The following is a 14,944-nucleotide window of genomic DNA, read 5'->3' as shown; positions in this document are numbered from 1 at the left end:
GAGGCCACCAGAGCTGTTGTTGGAGCTGTGGATGGGAGTGGAGGAGGGGCAAAGATCTTGACCTTGTGCTGCACCGAACCCTCTCAGCGGGTCAAGTGGAAATGGGCCACTCTCCTCGCTAATAATGTCAACCCTAAGAGGAAGCGTCTGGACAATCTCACCATGCCGTGCGCTGGGGCCCAGCCTGTGGGAGCTGCCAATGATATCCTCCCCACACACACACACACACACACACACACACACACACACACACAAAACACTCTCCACCATAGCAAACAACTGATAATAAACTGATTCACTGATGGGGGGGGGGGGGGGTATAGTGTTTGTTGAACAAAGTGAACTGCTGAATCAAAGTCTGTTTGGCCTTCATCATTGCTATCAAACAGAGTTGGGATGTGGGAATGGGATCAAACACACAAATTGGGATCATCAGAAACTCCATGACTAAGACCAATGCAGGTCAACAATAACGACTCAAGCTATCTACAGCATTTCAGTGAAGAGTCTGTTAGTAGAAAATCTTCAAACATGGATAGACTTTGAGGATTGGATTGACTGAGTTGTAAAGTTTACTGGAACCTAGTTTTTATGAAAGTGTCCTTAAATTCAAAGTCAAATTTGGCCAGTTTACCTTGTTTCTAACCATTTAATTTTCCGTACAGAATCATGGTTTGTATGTACAGTATGTATGTATGTATGTATACACACACACACACACACACACACACACACACACACACACACACACACACATGCACGCACACACCAATATGTATTTTTCATCTAGGACATATGACTGTACTATAATGTAATATGATTTTTTATGTTAATGTAATGTTTATTGTCATTGTAAGTTTTTGGGGAAAAAGCAAAGAACCATCAACGTAAAATGAAAGCCACTGTCTCCGTCACTGGGACTCAAATTACTTTCCCATTGTGCTATGTATAGCTGGAAAATTTGACTAAAATAGCGAGTTCCTTTTCTGTCCTGGTGAGTGTGTTGAGTGAGCCTCTGCCCTTGGCTGGTTGGGATAGCTGGCAACAATCTGTTGCACCCTCCCAAACACACATAAACAAGTCTTCCCCTGCAGGGCGGACACAAACGAGTGACTTTCACAGCACTGAGAGAAAAGACGGCGCAGGTCTCGATGCCACCGCAGCCACAGTTGGCAGACGCCCACACACGGAGACCCCATTCAGCAAGCGCGAGATGGGGGATCAATAAATTGGCACCCAGCGTGGCAGACTGGCAGTGTGGCACAGCGGGCAGGGGCCCTAGGTGCCCTTTGAAACATCCCCGCATGCCTCCCCCAGTCCACCCCTGGGCTCTGTCTGCTGCCACTACTGCAGCCGGTGGGCCTGCTTTCTTATTCAGATCACAGGGCGGGAGCCGGCGGTCCAGGCTCCGTCCGCTTCAATCGAAGCGGGCCGTAAATCTGTTCCGCGGCAGCGCCGCAGCGCGGAGTCATCAGCATCGGCGGCGTACGCCAGAGTGCGACTCATGCTAGGGCTCTTCATCTGCAAGTCGTCAGCTACGGCTGGGTGCAGTGCGCCTTTCGCCTCAGACAAGAAGCATCTGCTGAGTAAACAAACACAAGTGCGAGAGCACGGAGTTTGGTCTGTCCCTTTATGAGGACGGACAGATTTTATTGCGTTCACCCACACCGGACTTGTTTTGGCGTCTTCCGGGCGGGTGTGGGGGGGTGGGGGGGTGTGGGGGCAATAAATGCTTTAGTGTTGCTGCAAAGGTTGAGGAACTGCAGTTGGATGGCAGGCAACAGAAGGGAGACATCCACGCCGTCACTCTCCTTAATTACTGTTAATATGTCACTAATAAGTGGCTTAATTAACAGCCTGCTCTACAGGCGCACACATGTGCCCACCAACATATACACACACACACACACACACACACACACACACACACACACACACACACATGCATACAGTATGTGCACATTCACGCACAAACACAAAACACAAATACACAATGACACATGCACACTCACACGCACACACGCAATCACACAATCACACACAATCACACACAATCACACACAATCACACACAATCACACACAATCACACACACACACACACACACACACACACACACACACACACACACACACACAAACACACACAAACACACACACACACACACACATGCATACAGTATGTGCACATTCACGCACAAACACAAAACACAAATACACAATGACACATGCACACTCACACGCACACACACAATCACACACAATCACACACAATCACACACACACACACACACACACACACACACACACACACACACACACACACACACACACACACACACACACACACACACACACACACACACACACACACACACACACACACACACACACACACACACACACACACACACACACACACACGTCCAGCAACGTGCATGTACACATACACAAAAAGAGATATGATCATTGAAGTACATTCTAAGCTGTCTGCCAGTACAAAATGCCTTTTCCTCAAACCCTGTTTGGGTCAGGAACATTCAGGTATTGATTTGAGCTGGTTGCCCTGCTTTTTGATCAACCGATTCTCATCAGAGCACAGAGATATTGGCTGAAATAAATCTTTGGGATTGGTTGGGAAAAATGCTCCCTTGACAGTTGATACTGCTCAACTGCCTGGCAGCTTTAATGTTTCCACCGTGTAGAATGTGAACGATGAAAACGAAAACACACACAAACACACACACACACACACACACAAGATTGGAGATTTCTAAAATTGTCGGTTGAGTGGTTGACCTTCCTCTGAGAGGAAGGCTCCCTTCCTTTTTCTCCGTCAGGCGCTTTCAGGTGTCACAGCTGCAAGGGAACATGCTGACCTTGCCAACTATTGTGCGTCGAGCTCACTTTGAACAAGACCATCCCGCTGTGGTCATTGAAAATGCCTGTAGTTCTATGTTTTAGAGACACAAAGGGAGGCTGTGTTGATGTACCCAAACAGCTATAAATGAATATAATGTGTTGATGCGGTGCCATTCAACAGAATTCTTTGCCATTGATGAGGAGTCAAAACACCAAGTACAAACCGAACAAGAAAAAAAGGGCTCACAAGACAAGATTGAATGGCGCCACAAAGGAGAATGTTTTTTTTCCCCCCATCTTCCACCACATACAGACCTTTGGCTATAAGCCACAGTGAACCCATTCAACAATACACATGGGTCTGCATACTGTGGAGCAGCCCAACTTCAGGGACTAATTCTTTGTTGAGGCCTGCCAAGCTTTGAGCTGTTGTTTTCAGCCAACAAAGTGTTACAAACTTATATAGCACTCCACGGAGCAATAAAAGTCAGGTTTTAGTCATACTGAAGGTCTTCCATTCTTCTGCGTTTCATTATATCTGCCCGTTTTCAGAACCTTTGCCAAAACAAATATATAGAATTGAGGACCAAATCGGAGGTTACTGGTGAGGTTACATCCCGTTATTATTACCGTGTCAAAGGTGACCATCCTCTGGTCTCTGTACCCTCTGTTCCAAGTGCACTACAGGCAAGGACAGCGTAGCTTTGTCTCATCGCTATTGAACTTGAGCGCTATCAATATAGCTATTAAGGCTCCCGATTCTGCCCCAGACCTCTTAATACGACGAATATATGGATAATGCCTGCTTCATAGACTACGTCTAATACTCTAGACAATGCCTGCTTCATACTGTACATCTAAGGGGGTGTCTGAGGTCTGTGTAGCTGTGCGCCATTTGAAACAACACTAGCCCACTACCTCCCCTCCTTGCTCATCTGGCGGCATCTTGAGTGTTGAATATCGCTGGCATTGCGTCCGACTGCGCTCTCTCTCTCTCTCTCTCTCTCTCTCTCTCTCTCTCTCTCTCTCTCTCTCTCTCTCTCTCTCTCTCTCTCTCTCTCTCTCTCTCTCTCTCTCTCTCTCTCTCTCTCTCTCTCTCTCCAAATGTTGCAAATTACACCCTTGCGCGAGCGCTCCTTGATGAAATGGAGCCAGCGGGGCAGGACGGCGGCGAGTTGGAGACGTCTCAAGGCAAACACGGCAACCGGCGCGCTGAGTCCAGCTGAGCTGAGGCTGAGCTCTGTCTCTATTCCGTTTTTACAGTAAACTAAACACCAGAGAGCCGGGCCGCGCACACAAGGCCCGGGAGACCCGCTCCGGCGCTCAGAAAGCCCGAATGTCGGCTCGGCCCGGTCCTCCCGCCTCGCCCCCCCCCCCCCCCCCCCACTCTTCCCCCTTTGGTCTCTTGTGTCCTCTCCTTTTGATTTGTAGACTTCCTGGAAACACTGGGTGGCTATTTAAGAGACCTACAGGAAGAAAACGTAACTTTCCCTCCTCTGTGCCAGCAGAGGGGTATGGAAATTGGAAATCTGAGCCGCGTTCTTTCATAGCTGGCACTGACCGGGCACAGTTTGTGTTGTCGCTTGTGTGTGCCCCATTGTGTGAGGGGACTATAGGCTTTTGTCATATCTCAGCACCATGCAAGCAAACGGTATTCTGCAAGTATTTGTGCTTGTGTGTGTGTGCGTGTGTGTGTGTGTGTGTGTGTGTGTGTGTGTGTGTGTGTGTGTGTGTGTGTGTGTGTGTGTGTGTGTGTGTGTCTGTGTTCATTCACCACCACAACATTTGCTTGTGTAGCTCTGTCTCTCTCTCGTCTAGACATTTCAGTCTGTGTGTGTGTGTGTGTGTGTGTGTGTGTACCCAATGCTAAGCTGTTTCACCTACCCGCCTCAGTAAACACCCAGGGAGCCTCCTCAACCCGGCGGGGAGGTGAGAGATATCATCCCGGGCCCCGAGCAGGGCGACGCGGTAACACCGCCGCCTCAACCCCGTCAGGCCGGGACCGCACCGGCACGGCTGTCTGATCAGAGCGCCGAGACATGTGTCAGACCGCACCTCCTTTAAGCAGCAGCAGGGGGCTCTGGTCTAAAACTAATGAGCTAACAACCTACCACGCACGCAAAAAAAAAAGCTTGCAAACATCACCCGCAGCTCAGCTTGCACTAATAAACGCTCGCTAAAATGCTTGCTAACATTTTTTTTTTTCTATTTTCTGCTGATATAGTTGGCAGTGTGGCACTGTGAGAAAGAAGCTGTTCTTACATTGACGTGGAGCGTTCCATCCCGGAACACAAAAATACATAGTGTGCTATACATCCCAGATGGCTTTTGGGCACAACAAGTGCGTTTATGTGACCTACACAACAACATCTACAAAACAGCTGCTTCAACCAAAAAAAAGCAAGACTGCCTTCGGAAACGCATTAACACGTCTTCCTGTTGGTGCTTACGTAAGGACAGAGAAAAGAAAAGAGCCTGGAAACCGGCAGCGACGGCCTGCCTTTCATTGCGGCACGGCAAATACATTGTGTCAACATGTGCGATTAGATTAAGCACCTTACTCCCCACACTGCTGTGTTTAATTACACTATCACAATAGTCTTTCTCGCGGTGACTAAACACGCGCCTTTGATAAAGGGCTATTTTTCAACCAGATGATTTATCCTCCGAAATGCACACGTCGTCTCCACTATCCCCCATATTATTACACTGCGCCGTTCTTTTCCTCTCTTCCCTGTTCCCTTTCACTCTCCTGTGTTAGCCGGGGCTCAGGGACAGTGGTGCATTAGCTCTGACTGACTGATATGCCTGCATTGTTTTACCAAAACAATCTGGCACTATCGCACAATCTGCATTTGCTGTTGGAGGGGCCTTTTATCTTCCCCCACCGCCTCTGTTCCATTTACATTACCACCATAATTATCTGCATGTATCTGATAACGTTTGTAATCAGTCTTATCTCCTGCTGGTATTTTTTTTTCCCCCTCTCTCAACAGAGGAGATCTGGGAAACGCAGACATGACTGTTCTGTCTTTAGCACAATGAAGGGTAACTCAATTACCGCTGGGAGAGATGCTGGAATGTCATGTTTGACATTGGCTATGCAGCATTTATATTCTGGACGGGAAGTATAAATAATGAAAGTAACACCAGCAATACTGGCTCCAAAAGAAATCACCTGTTGGAACTGTGGGTAATCTGATAACAAATGTAAGTAAAGAAATGAGAGGGGGGGTAGTGAGAGAGCAAGCTGAAAAATGAACCTTGAACTCCCACGGCAGCTGAGCTCCAAAATAACATGAAACAGTTTTGCTTTTGTTGAAACCAAAGATAAACACGCTAATAAATCGCCCGGCGCACAGACCAGCCCCGCCGGCCTGCCGACTATCGGCGGGTAGGCCATTTTGAGAGGCGCTTTCATCACTCTCTCCGCGACGGGCAATAAAACCGGAGATGGCGGCCCACAGGTAACAGCGTTTCCTGAGCCAAGCATCTGGAAAGGATTTCTATAATGCAGTCCCACAAACGAGGGCAGCCGCAGTCCAACACCATGAGGCCACGTGGGAGCGGGACTGTTACAAAGCTCCTGGAACGTGCGTGTGCATATGTGTACGAGTGTGTGTGCAGTATGTGTACTGTACATGTGTGTGTGTGTGTGTGTGTGTGTGTGTGTGTGTGTGTGTGTGTGTGTGTGTGTGTGTGTGTGTGTGTCAGTGTGTGTTAGTGTGTGTGTGTCCATTGAGTATCGAAGGTGATGAGCAGAATTCTTCCAGCACGTCTACAACAGTTTCCTAGTCTCCTCCACACAGCCTCAGGGACTACAAGAGGCTTTTGAGGCAGCCTACGAGCACACCTCGTTGGCTTCTCCGCTCACATGTGAGCCGACTGCACCTCATCGGTCACATGAAACTATATCATGAAATTTATCTTAGAGACTGCGGCTAAAACCACACAGATGTTCACCCTAATCAGTATAAAACATAACTGGTTATTTTATAGACTACTACATTTTTTGGGGGGTGTCAATAAAGCGAGTATCAATTGTAACGGGACCATTAACGGCGCCGTTCAATAAACCACTGAGGCTGAAACATGTGGTTAACGTATTCATAATTTAACTACTCTCCAACACCTTAAAATGCACCGCGGATAAAGATGACACCGCTGGAGGATATAAAAGAGCCCGGCTATATCCAGGATCTCAGCGAAGGATGGCCCCAGGGGAGTATACCATTAGACCTGACTGATGTCTCGCAGATGTGAGGTGGCCAGGATACTTTGTTAAATGGCATCGCTGCGGCAAGGTCGGGTTTCCATTTGTCTGCCGCGGGGTCGTCGTGCACCGGGCCATAGCTCTGCCACGCCGTGACAGCCTCCCGTGGACCCGAGCGATGGGGGTCCTCCATCTTGTGTCACCCGGGATGTCTGGGAGTGGCACGCCGCGGAGAAAAGTGCCCCCTGCTCCCCGGAAGCATCCATCAGCGCCGTCCCCGCCGGGGTGTGAGTAACGGATCGACTTTCCCGCGGACGATAATCAATCCCGCCCGCCGCCGCCACCGCCGCCGCCTCCTCCTCCTCCTCTCCACCGCGGCACCCTCCTCTTCTCTCCCCTCTCCGCTCTGCCCGGGAACATTTATGGCTCGCCGTAAAGAAGGCCTTTGGGGCATTACAGCACCCAGTAATCCTGCTAAGTGAGCAATATTTCCCCCCGCTCCCCGGCCGCCATTAGAGGGCCGAGCCCATAAATACAGGAGTTAATCTGTGGCCATGATTTCTGCGCCGAGGCTGACCTTCCACGCTAGAATGAGGCCAGGAGGGAGGCGAGGCCAAGGTAGGTGCAGGGAGGGGGGGGGGGGTGCTGGGGAAGGGGAGGGTGGGGGGTGTGTGGAGGTGAGGGTGGAGGGGGAGCCGGGGATGAAAAGGCCTTCCACCGCCGCCCCGCCTCATGACGGATGTCTCGGGGGCCGAGGAGGTGGCGTACACCGCCAGACGAGGACACCCAGAGGACAGGGGAGAAGTCCAGAGCAGAACAACAGCGACAACCCGTCATTCCCCGGGAAACCAGGAGCAGCAGCACCGGCAGCGTAACGGCCCTCCGCACCGGCTGATGATGCAGCTTTGTCAAGCTGTGAGACTTTTATTTTTGTTTTATTCATATAAAAGAGTGTCCACTTAAGGAGAGGCGAGCAGTCAGCACCGCACCGCACCGCACTGCAGGAAAACCCTGTTTATGAGGCTCGAGGGTAATCAGATTGGGTGCTCATCCATTTGAAAGCATGCGTTAGCCGCACTCTCAAGTCCAGTCCAGCCCATAAATCTCTGTAATTTATTTGGTGCCGTATCAATGATATCTGGACTATCGCCCGCTCTGTAGAGAGGGGGAAAGAGAGCGAGAGGATATATTCGAGAGGATATGGTCTCAAGTCTCAATGTTAAAATACCCTTTATCAAGGACACAGAGCTTGGGGAGCAATAGGGCTTCCATTTCCCCAAAGCACCGAGGTTTTTTCCTTTTTTCCTTTTCCGGGGGAGATCTGAATTGCAGACATCCACTCAGAGCTTGCCGGGGGGAGCTTAGCATTCAGCCCTGCACCAAAGCACACGGCCTTGGGTTGAGCACCGCCGGTGGGGGCACTGCCTGCCTTCCGGCAATAACTGCAGCTGCACGCTTCAATTTTATTCCTCCCCATCATGCTTCAAAGTGCCTCCCGAAGGTGCGGCGCTCCGAGCGCCAGACCTCCATTTCATTTCGGCTGGAAGGCCGAGTTGCTCCATCACGCCATCAGCGGCGGGGTCGACGGTCAGGGCCGCTGGACCTCAGATGCCACTCACCTCGAGGCCGGCTGCCCTGAGAGGTCAGCCCCAGACCTCACACTCACTAACTCGCTGACCTCCGCGGCTACTGTTACGGCCGCAACTGTTTCACCACTGCTGCTTATGATTTTACCCACAAGTCCGTCGGAACTGCAGTACTAGACTCTCGGTATTCTCTTACATTTGTAAATGTCAATGAGGAGAAACAGGTTGTTTTAAACATGTTTTTTAAAAAAGTACTACTTCAGTTCAACAGATACTGCAGTGACATTTTAAAACCAAGCTATCTGCAGCTACACAATATATGGAAAAAAAGAGTAATATTTCCAAAACAATGTGCACTTTGCTGTAGGCATAACGGAACACTAAATGTAATATTTATAGAACATCTTTTAACAAGCTCTCAGGTGGAATGATGGTTAAGTTTCTTTCTACTGACAAGACGGGGCTCCTTCTCTGTCAAGTGGTATTTATGGCCAAGGCATGGCACAATAAAGAGAGAGATTATGGAAATACCTCAGAGCAGATCTAAGGTCGTCGTCTCCCCTCGCGGTGCGCCCCGGTATGGTATGCACATGGGAGCCGAAATGAAAATAGATTACTGTTGTTTTAGTCTTTCCATTTCTTTTCATACACCTCAAAACTCGAGCCAGCTGGTTAAATTTACCCCGCGCAGATGTGTCCGCCGGGTTCATTGTTCTTCGCTCGACATGCTCCTCTTTGAAGAGGTCCAACGAGGCTCCTGCTCCGCTTGAGGCCTGGGCCGTGTCCAAGAGTGCGGACTACAAACGCAGCCCCTCTCCAGCGGAGAGAGCCCTATACCCTGGACGCTGCGGCTCTCGGCCAGGGCCAAACATGAGTAATACTCGGGGGTTCTGAAATCATTTCCACTTGGACCGAGCGTGAACCCGGCTGAAATTAAAGTCAGACGCCAGACGGTGTGCAGCTTGGACTAAACTATGGTCTAGTGGGCAGCAGCTCCCCCAACAGGGGATGGGCATTCTCCTTTCCGAACCCTTTACAGACTTATTTCATTACGCCGGCAGGTCAAGCAGCAGTGCTCGGTTGTTTAGGTCAAGTCATGGTGTAAATATCCACTGACGTGCACTCGTGTGCTCCATCTTGAACATGACCTGTGAAGGAGCGATGAAGAAGTGATTGTTTCCTTACGACGACCTGCTCCAGATCTTCTGCCTGTCCCACAAGTGTCCCAGCTGTAGCGCTGCTTGTTTACATTACGAACTCCATGTCATGGTAGCCTCTCAACAAATATACAAGCCTTTTGGGCCTTTTGTGGTAGGACCGACTACGTTTCAACTCTCCTCTTTCCATCCACCAGCTTGTGTCCAGATGCGCAACACATCCTCCCATTTGGTATCTTGTCACACCAACGGATGCCTGAGACACATCTGCAACATGTAAATATGTGTGGCAAAGGCCTACAGCTGTTATGCTAGGTGACTAGGTGAAATGCCTGACAAAAAAGAAAAACAAATTCAAAATGCCCTGCACTGGTGGTGGTTTTTACTGACAAGAGAGGGAAAAAAAGAGATAGAAGATTCTTTTTCCGTCCAACATCATGCAATTTCCTAGTGCAGATATGAAAGAAGTTATTTTAATAACGACAGCTAAAAGACTCTTTGCAGGCAGGAATAAAGGAGGGCATTAGGCAGGGGATGCGAGGAGGGGGGCTGATGGTCTCAGCACTGATAGTGGAGCAGCCCTTGTAAAGACTCTGCTTTATCTCTCAACAATCACCCTAATTATGTTCATTCGCGGGCTCCAATTAATTCTCTATTGTCAGCTAGCAGCTAAGTGTTTCTCCCACAACTGGAGGAATCCGCAATTAACTGAGCCAAATTTATTTAGTGACACTTCTCGGCTTTTTGACTCCCTCCAATTATCGCTAATCAATTCCGGGGAGAGCCGCGGGTTGCCAGACAGGTCACTGTAATTTGTAGAGGGAACGTCAACAAACCCCCCACGGCAGCCTCTGAAGGGGCCAAGCACATCACGCAAAGATGCCAGTCTGTCAGCGTGCGGTGTCGAGACCCCGCTGAGTGGCGTGGCACTGCCCTCTCCCGTTACGCTCGGCAGTAATTGAAAAGACCCACTCGCACGCAAAACCGTCACTCCCGAGCGACGCAGATGATCCCGCCCGACTCGGCCCAACAGGTCCGGGCCACTAATCTGGCGAGTCTCGCCTCAAGCGTCACCTCTCTGGCAGTAATGACGGTAAAATGCACAGCCAAGCGGGATTATGCCTCGTCTCGTGACAGACTCCCTGCACAGCCAGTGGAGCTGAATAATTAGCCGAGAGTGCTGGCGCTGGTTGCGTTCGGTTGCTATATAAGGGTCAGTTCACATGGGGAGACATCAGAAGTAGGAGCATGTTTTACCAAAGAGACGAGCGGAGAGAGGCCGATTGCACAACGCAGGCCGATAAGGCCGTTACCAGGCAATACAAAATCTGCCGGCATAACAACGGAGAAAAGAGCAGACTTGAGAAAACAGACGACCGAACAATGGCCGTATTACTCCATTTTCATCTACTTGAATGTGCCCGGCTAATGATGGAAGCGCGGTATTAGACACAATCATGTAAAACAGCATGGAAACAGCTCTTTCCCAATTATCTAGCTCAGTCCATTACAGCACACACGGCACCCATTTCAAACAACCCAATAAGCTAGAGGACCACCAACCAAATCAATACCATCCAGTCTTTGAAGATCAACCCAGACAAATCACTGCCAGGGACAACTGAGGAACTCTCAATATTTTAAGACACGTACAGAAGCACGTCCATATTTTCTAACAACACATCTTCCAGCAACCATGCAACCACAGAACTGGAAAAATACTAACACTTCTCCACCATCACTGACTGGCTACTGAAGACTGCAAAAAAAAACCTGCCCTGAAATACTGACAATCCTTTATGGCATTTCACATACACTGTAACCAACTCGATCTTCTAAACCACAAGAAGATTATATGCTAAACAGCTCTTCCGCACAGTTCATCCAGCGGACATGTGCAGACATAAATAGACGACGCACAGTGCACAGCCTTTCACTTCCACATATTTATGTGCTGAGCTCACGGCGTTGTACACCTTTCGGCTTTACACTTCTACTGGCTTTTTTTTTTTCTTTTACAGTAAGTGCGAGTGGAGATAAAAGGGCCTGCCACAGGCAGCCAGGGATGCTAAGAGCCCAGGGCCAGCCCACTGACCGGAATAACCACGTTACAAACCGGCCGTCAAAGGCACTAACATTTAATGCCTCCCTGTCAAGACGGGAGAGCTGTGGTTAGGACGCTTGGCTGCGCGGTGACGTGTGCTCGCACACATGCTGCCAAGGAGAGGGAGAGAGGAGCGAGAGTCGGGGGGCAAGAGATGCAAGCTGGCATGTGGACAGAGCTTAGCTGAGCTGAGCGGAGCGGAGCTGGGCGCAGTCTGTTTTTCTTTCTCCTTTTTGGACTTTGGCAAATTTCAGAAATGAGTACCAAATGGCGGTTGCTCACATTCAAGAAGCATTTGGACAAATGTTCGCCTTACAATGGCCATAGTTACACTAGCGTGAAAATGACTACCTTAAAAACAGAGTTCTCCAGTACATTTAACACTCACATTGTACTAACACTAGGCATAAAACCACTAGCAAAAGCATTTTAAAAAAACAGACTAAAGTCTAGTGAGGTGTGAAATATGGACTAAAAGACTCCTGTGTTGGGTGGAAAGGGCTGTAGCTGGAGTTGAGCGGTGCAGAGTTTGATGATGACAGACAACTGACACAGGAAACATCGCTCTTTGTTGGGTATGAACACACATCAACCTCAGGTGGTCAGACCTACAAACCTGCCTGTTCGCCTGCAGATGAGACACGCTGGCAGCCATCTTGAATCAAAGAGAATACAACACAGGCGCTGGCGTGATAATTCGTTTCTTTTTCCATTTTCCGTTCAATGCTAGGGGACTAAAAATAGTCTCTCGCTCACTCTCTCTCGCTCACTCTCTCTCTCTCTCTGACAGCTCTTTGGCCTAATCCTCCAGTGCATAGTATTGCTTTCAGTATGACAGCATTTTAACAGTGGCCCACACCCAGGCTGGGCAAACACAACCACCCGGGGATGCTTTTTCACTTAAAACAAGCGCTGCAAGCACATTAACATTTCAAGGTATTATTTCAAACAGGGGAAATTGCCGTTGAATATTTCATGCCTTTTGGGGTGGGCGGCGCATTTCAGCTTTCCCAGAGCCGCCCGAAGAGGTCTCGCCGGGCTTTCGCCGCGAGCTTTCATGTACGCACGGCACGGAGAAGGGGATGAGCGGAGAGCTTCGCCCGCGAGACTCCGGTGACTTTGGCTCTCTCCTTGGGAGTGCCGCTGTTGACCACTTGATCAAAATGCCATTTACCGAGCCAATTACCTCGCAGACACGAGCTCATTACTTAGGAGGCAGGTGTTATTTCTCAGGGTAATTATATTCATCCCAAATCACCTTTATCTGAGATGCAGTGTTGTTGGCGGGTTTTTCCCCCCTCTCTCTTTCTCTTTCTAGAAGCTTCTTCATCTTGTCATTGGGTGGGATTTATGGCATGTCTGTAACCCATCTGACAGTGGCCCATCCTCAGTGCTCATCCTGGTGTTGTTTTTTCGCACAAAGCAAAAGAAGGTCACTTCCCAGTGTGCCAGCGACTGACAACACAACTTAGTGGTGACAAACGCTCTAATACACCAGTGAGGAGAGAGCCAGTGGAACATGACAAAGGGCTCATTGAAAGGCTCTTGGCAAACGCCGACCCTATTCACACACACACATACACACACACATATACACAGCCACAGCACAACTACAGCCCAAAGCCTAGAAATAATACAAAACACAAAACCCTTTCCTATGAAAAATCAGCAGCATCTCGACGAGCCTCGCTCATGTACCCAAGGAGTGTAAGCAAGTGAATTATGAACAGGCGATGCATGCTTAATGTGAGAAATGAAAAACCCTAATGTGCTTTTTTCCCCCTCCGTGCCCAGAGCTGGCAGAGCCAGTGGCAGTGCACACACACACACACACACACACACACACACACACAAACACACACACACACACACACACACACACACACACACACATCCCCACGCTTGCAGCCACACACGCTGCCTCTTGTTCCAATGCTAATCTGCTTAGGGGCTGCCTGGTGGCTCGGCCGCCTGGCTTTATTGGATTGGACCGCATCGTGGGCACCCTCTCAGCCTGGGCCCAGCCCCCTCCAAACCCAGTGGAGGACACCCTTCCAGCCCCCCTGGCTCAACCCACCACACCACACCACACCACACCACACCACACCACACCACACCCCGCCCTGCCCTGCCCTGCCCTCCCCTGCCCTGGGGGTCTCCGACGGGAGCCCTGCCCCCATCTGGAAGCTGTCCCAGAGGGGCTGGTGAGGCGGGGCGGCTGCTGTCTCTTCAACAGACCTCCAGGGCATTGTGGCCATTGTCTGCGAGGCTATCATTCTCGCCACCCCCTGTTTTGTCTTGCAAATGGGAGATCCCATGATGTTTTACATAACATGCTTCTGACTCTGGGGCAGGAGGGGTGGACAAGGAATCCAGCCATTGTGCGCCATGATTGTGCAACATTAAAGGCACATACGTTATCAAGGGACGGGGAGGGGGGGGTTCCTCATTTGTTTGTCAGTATCATAAAACTGCCAGCAAAATTCGGGATGGGGGAAAAAAGAAGCAAAAAAAAGCAAAAAAAGACACCCAACCGCTGCTGAGGCTCAAAGTAAACAAGCTCCACAATAAGAAACAAGGGGGATATGCAGCAATATCTCTCCTCGCTTCCTTTTCTCACACGTCTAACTAGAGCAGCATGACAAAGGCGTCATTACCGTCTCATCTGTTTTTGGGGCTGCATTACGAATTTGGTAATTTCTCTGTGTGCGGCGCACATCACCTGAGAGAAACAATCTTTGAAGAGCAGGAGTCATTTCGCCGTAATGAGGTAATAAAAAGCTGCGCGGATATCAAAAATAATATCAACCACACGGAGCCTTGTCAAGGAGCCCAATACACTTTTTTTTGTGCGTGTGTGTGTGTGTGTGTTATCTGCACTTCTGGGGTGGTTTCATGAAGCCATCACATTAAGAATTCATTACACCGCACAACAGGAACCAGGACCAAAAAACACCATTAGAGTATCACCTGCCCTGTGTGTTGTTGCTCCTCCACTGATGGCTTATCATTGACTCGGAGTGG

The 14,944-nt window shown here is 49.6% G+C and overlaps 1 protein-coding gene across 8 annotated transcripts in view; it reads right to left on the bottom strand.

Moving 5' to 3' along the window:
• fbrsl1 (fibrosin-like 1) overlaps positions 1-14,944 on the bottom strand; it is a 251,886-nt gene that overhangs the window by 157,229 nt on the left and 79,713 nt on the right. The window lies entirely within an intron of this gene.

The sequence above is a fragment of the Sardina pilchardus genome, chromosome 8, assembly GCF_963854185.1.
Source record: "Sardina pilchardus chromosome 8, fSarPil1.1, whole genome shotgun sequence".
Taxonomy (NCBI): Eukaryota; Metazoa; Chordata; class Actinopteri; order Clupeiformes; family Clupeidae; genus Sardina; species Sardina pilchardus.
Note: the sequence above shows the minus strand (reverse complement) of the source record. Positions and strands in the feature narration are given on the sequence as shown.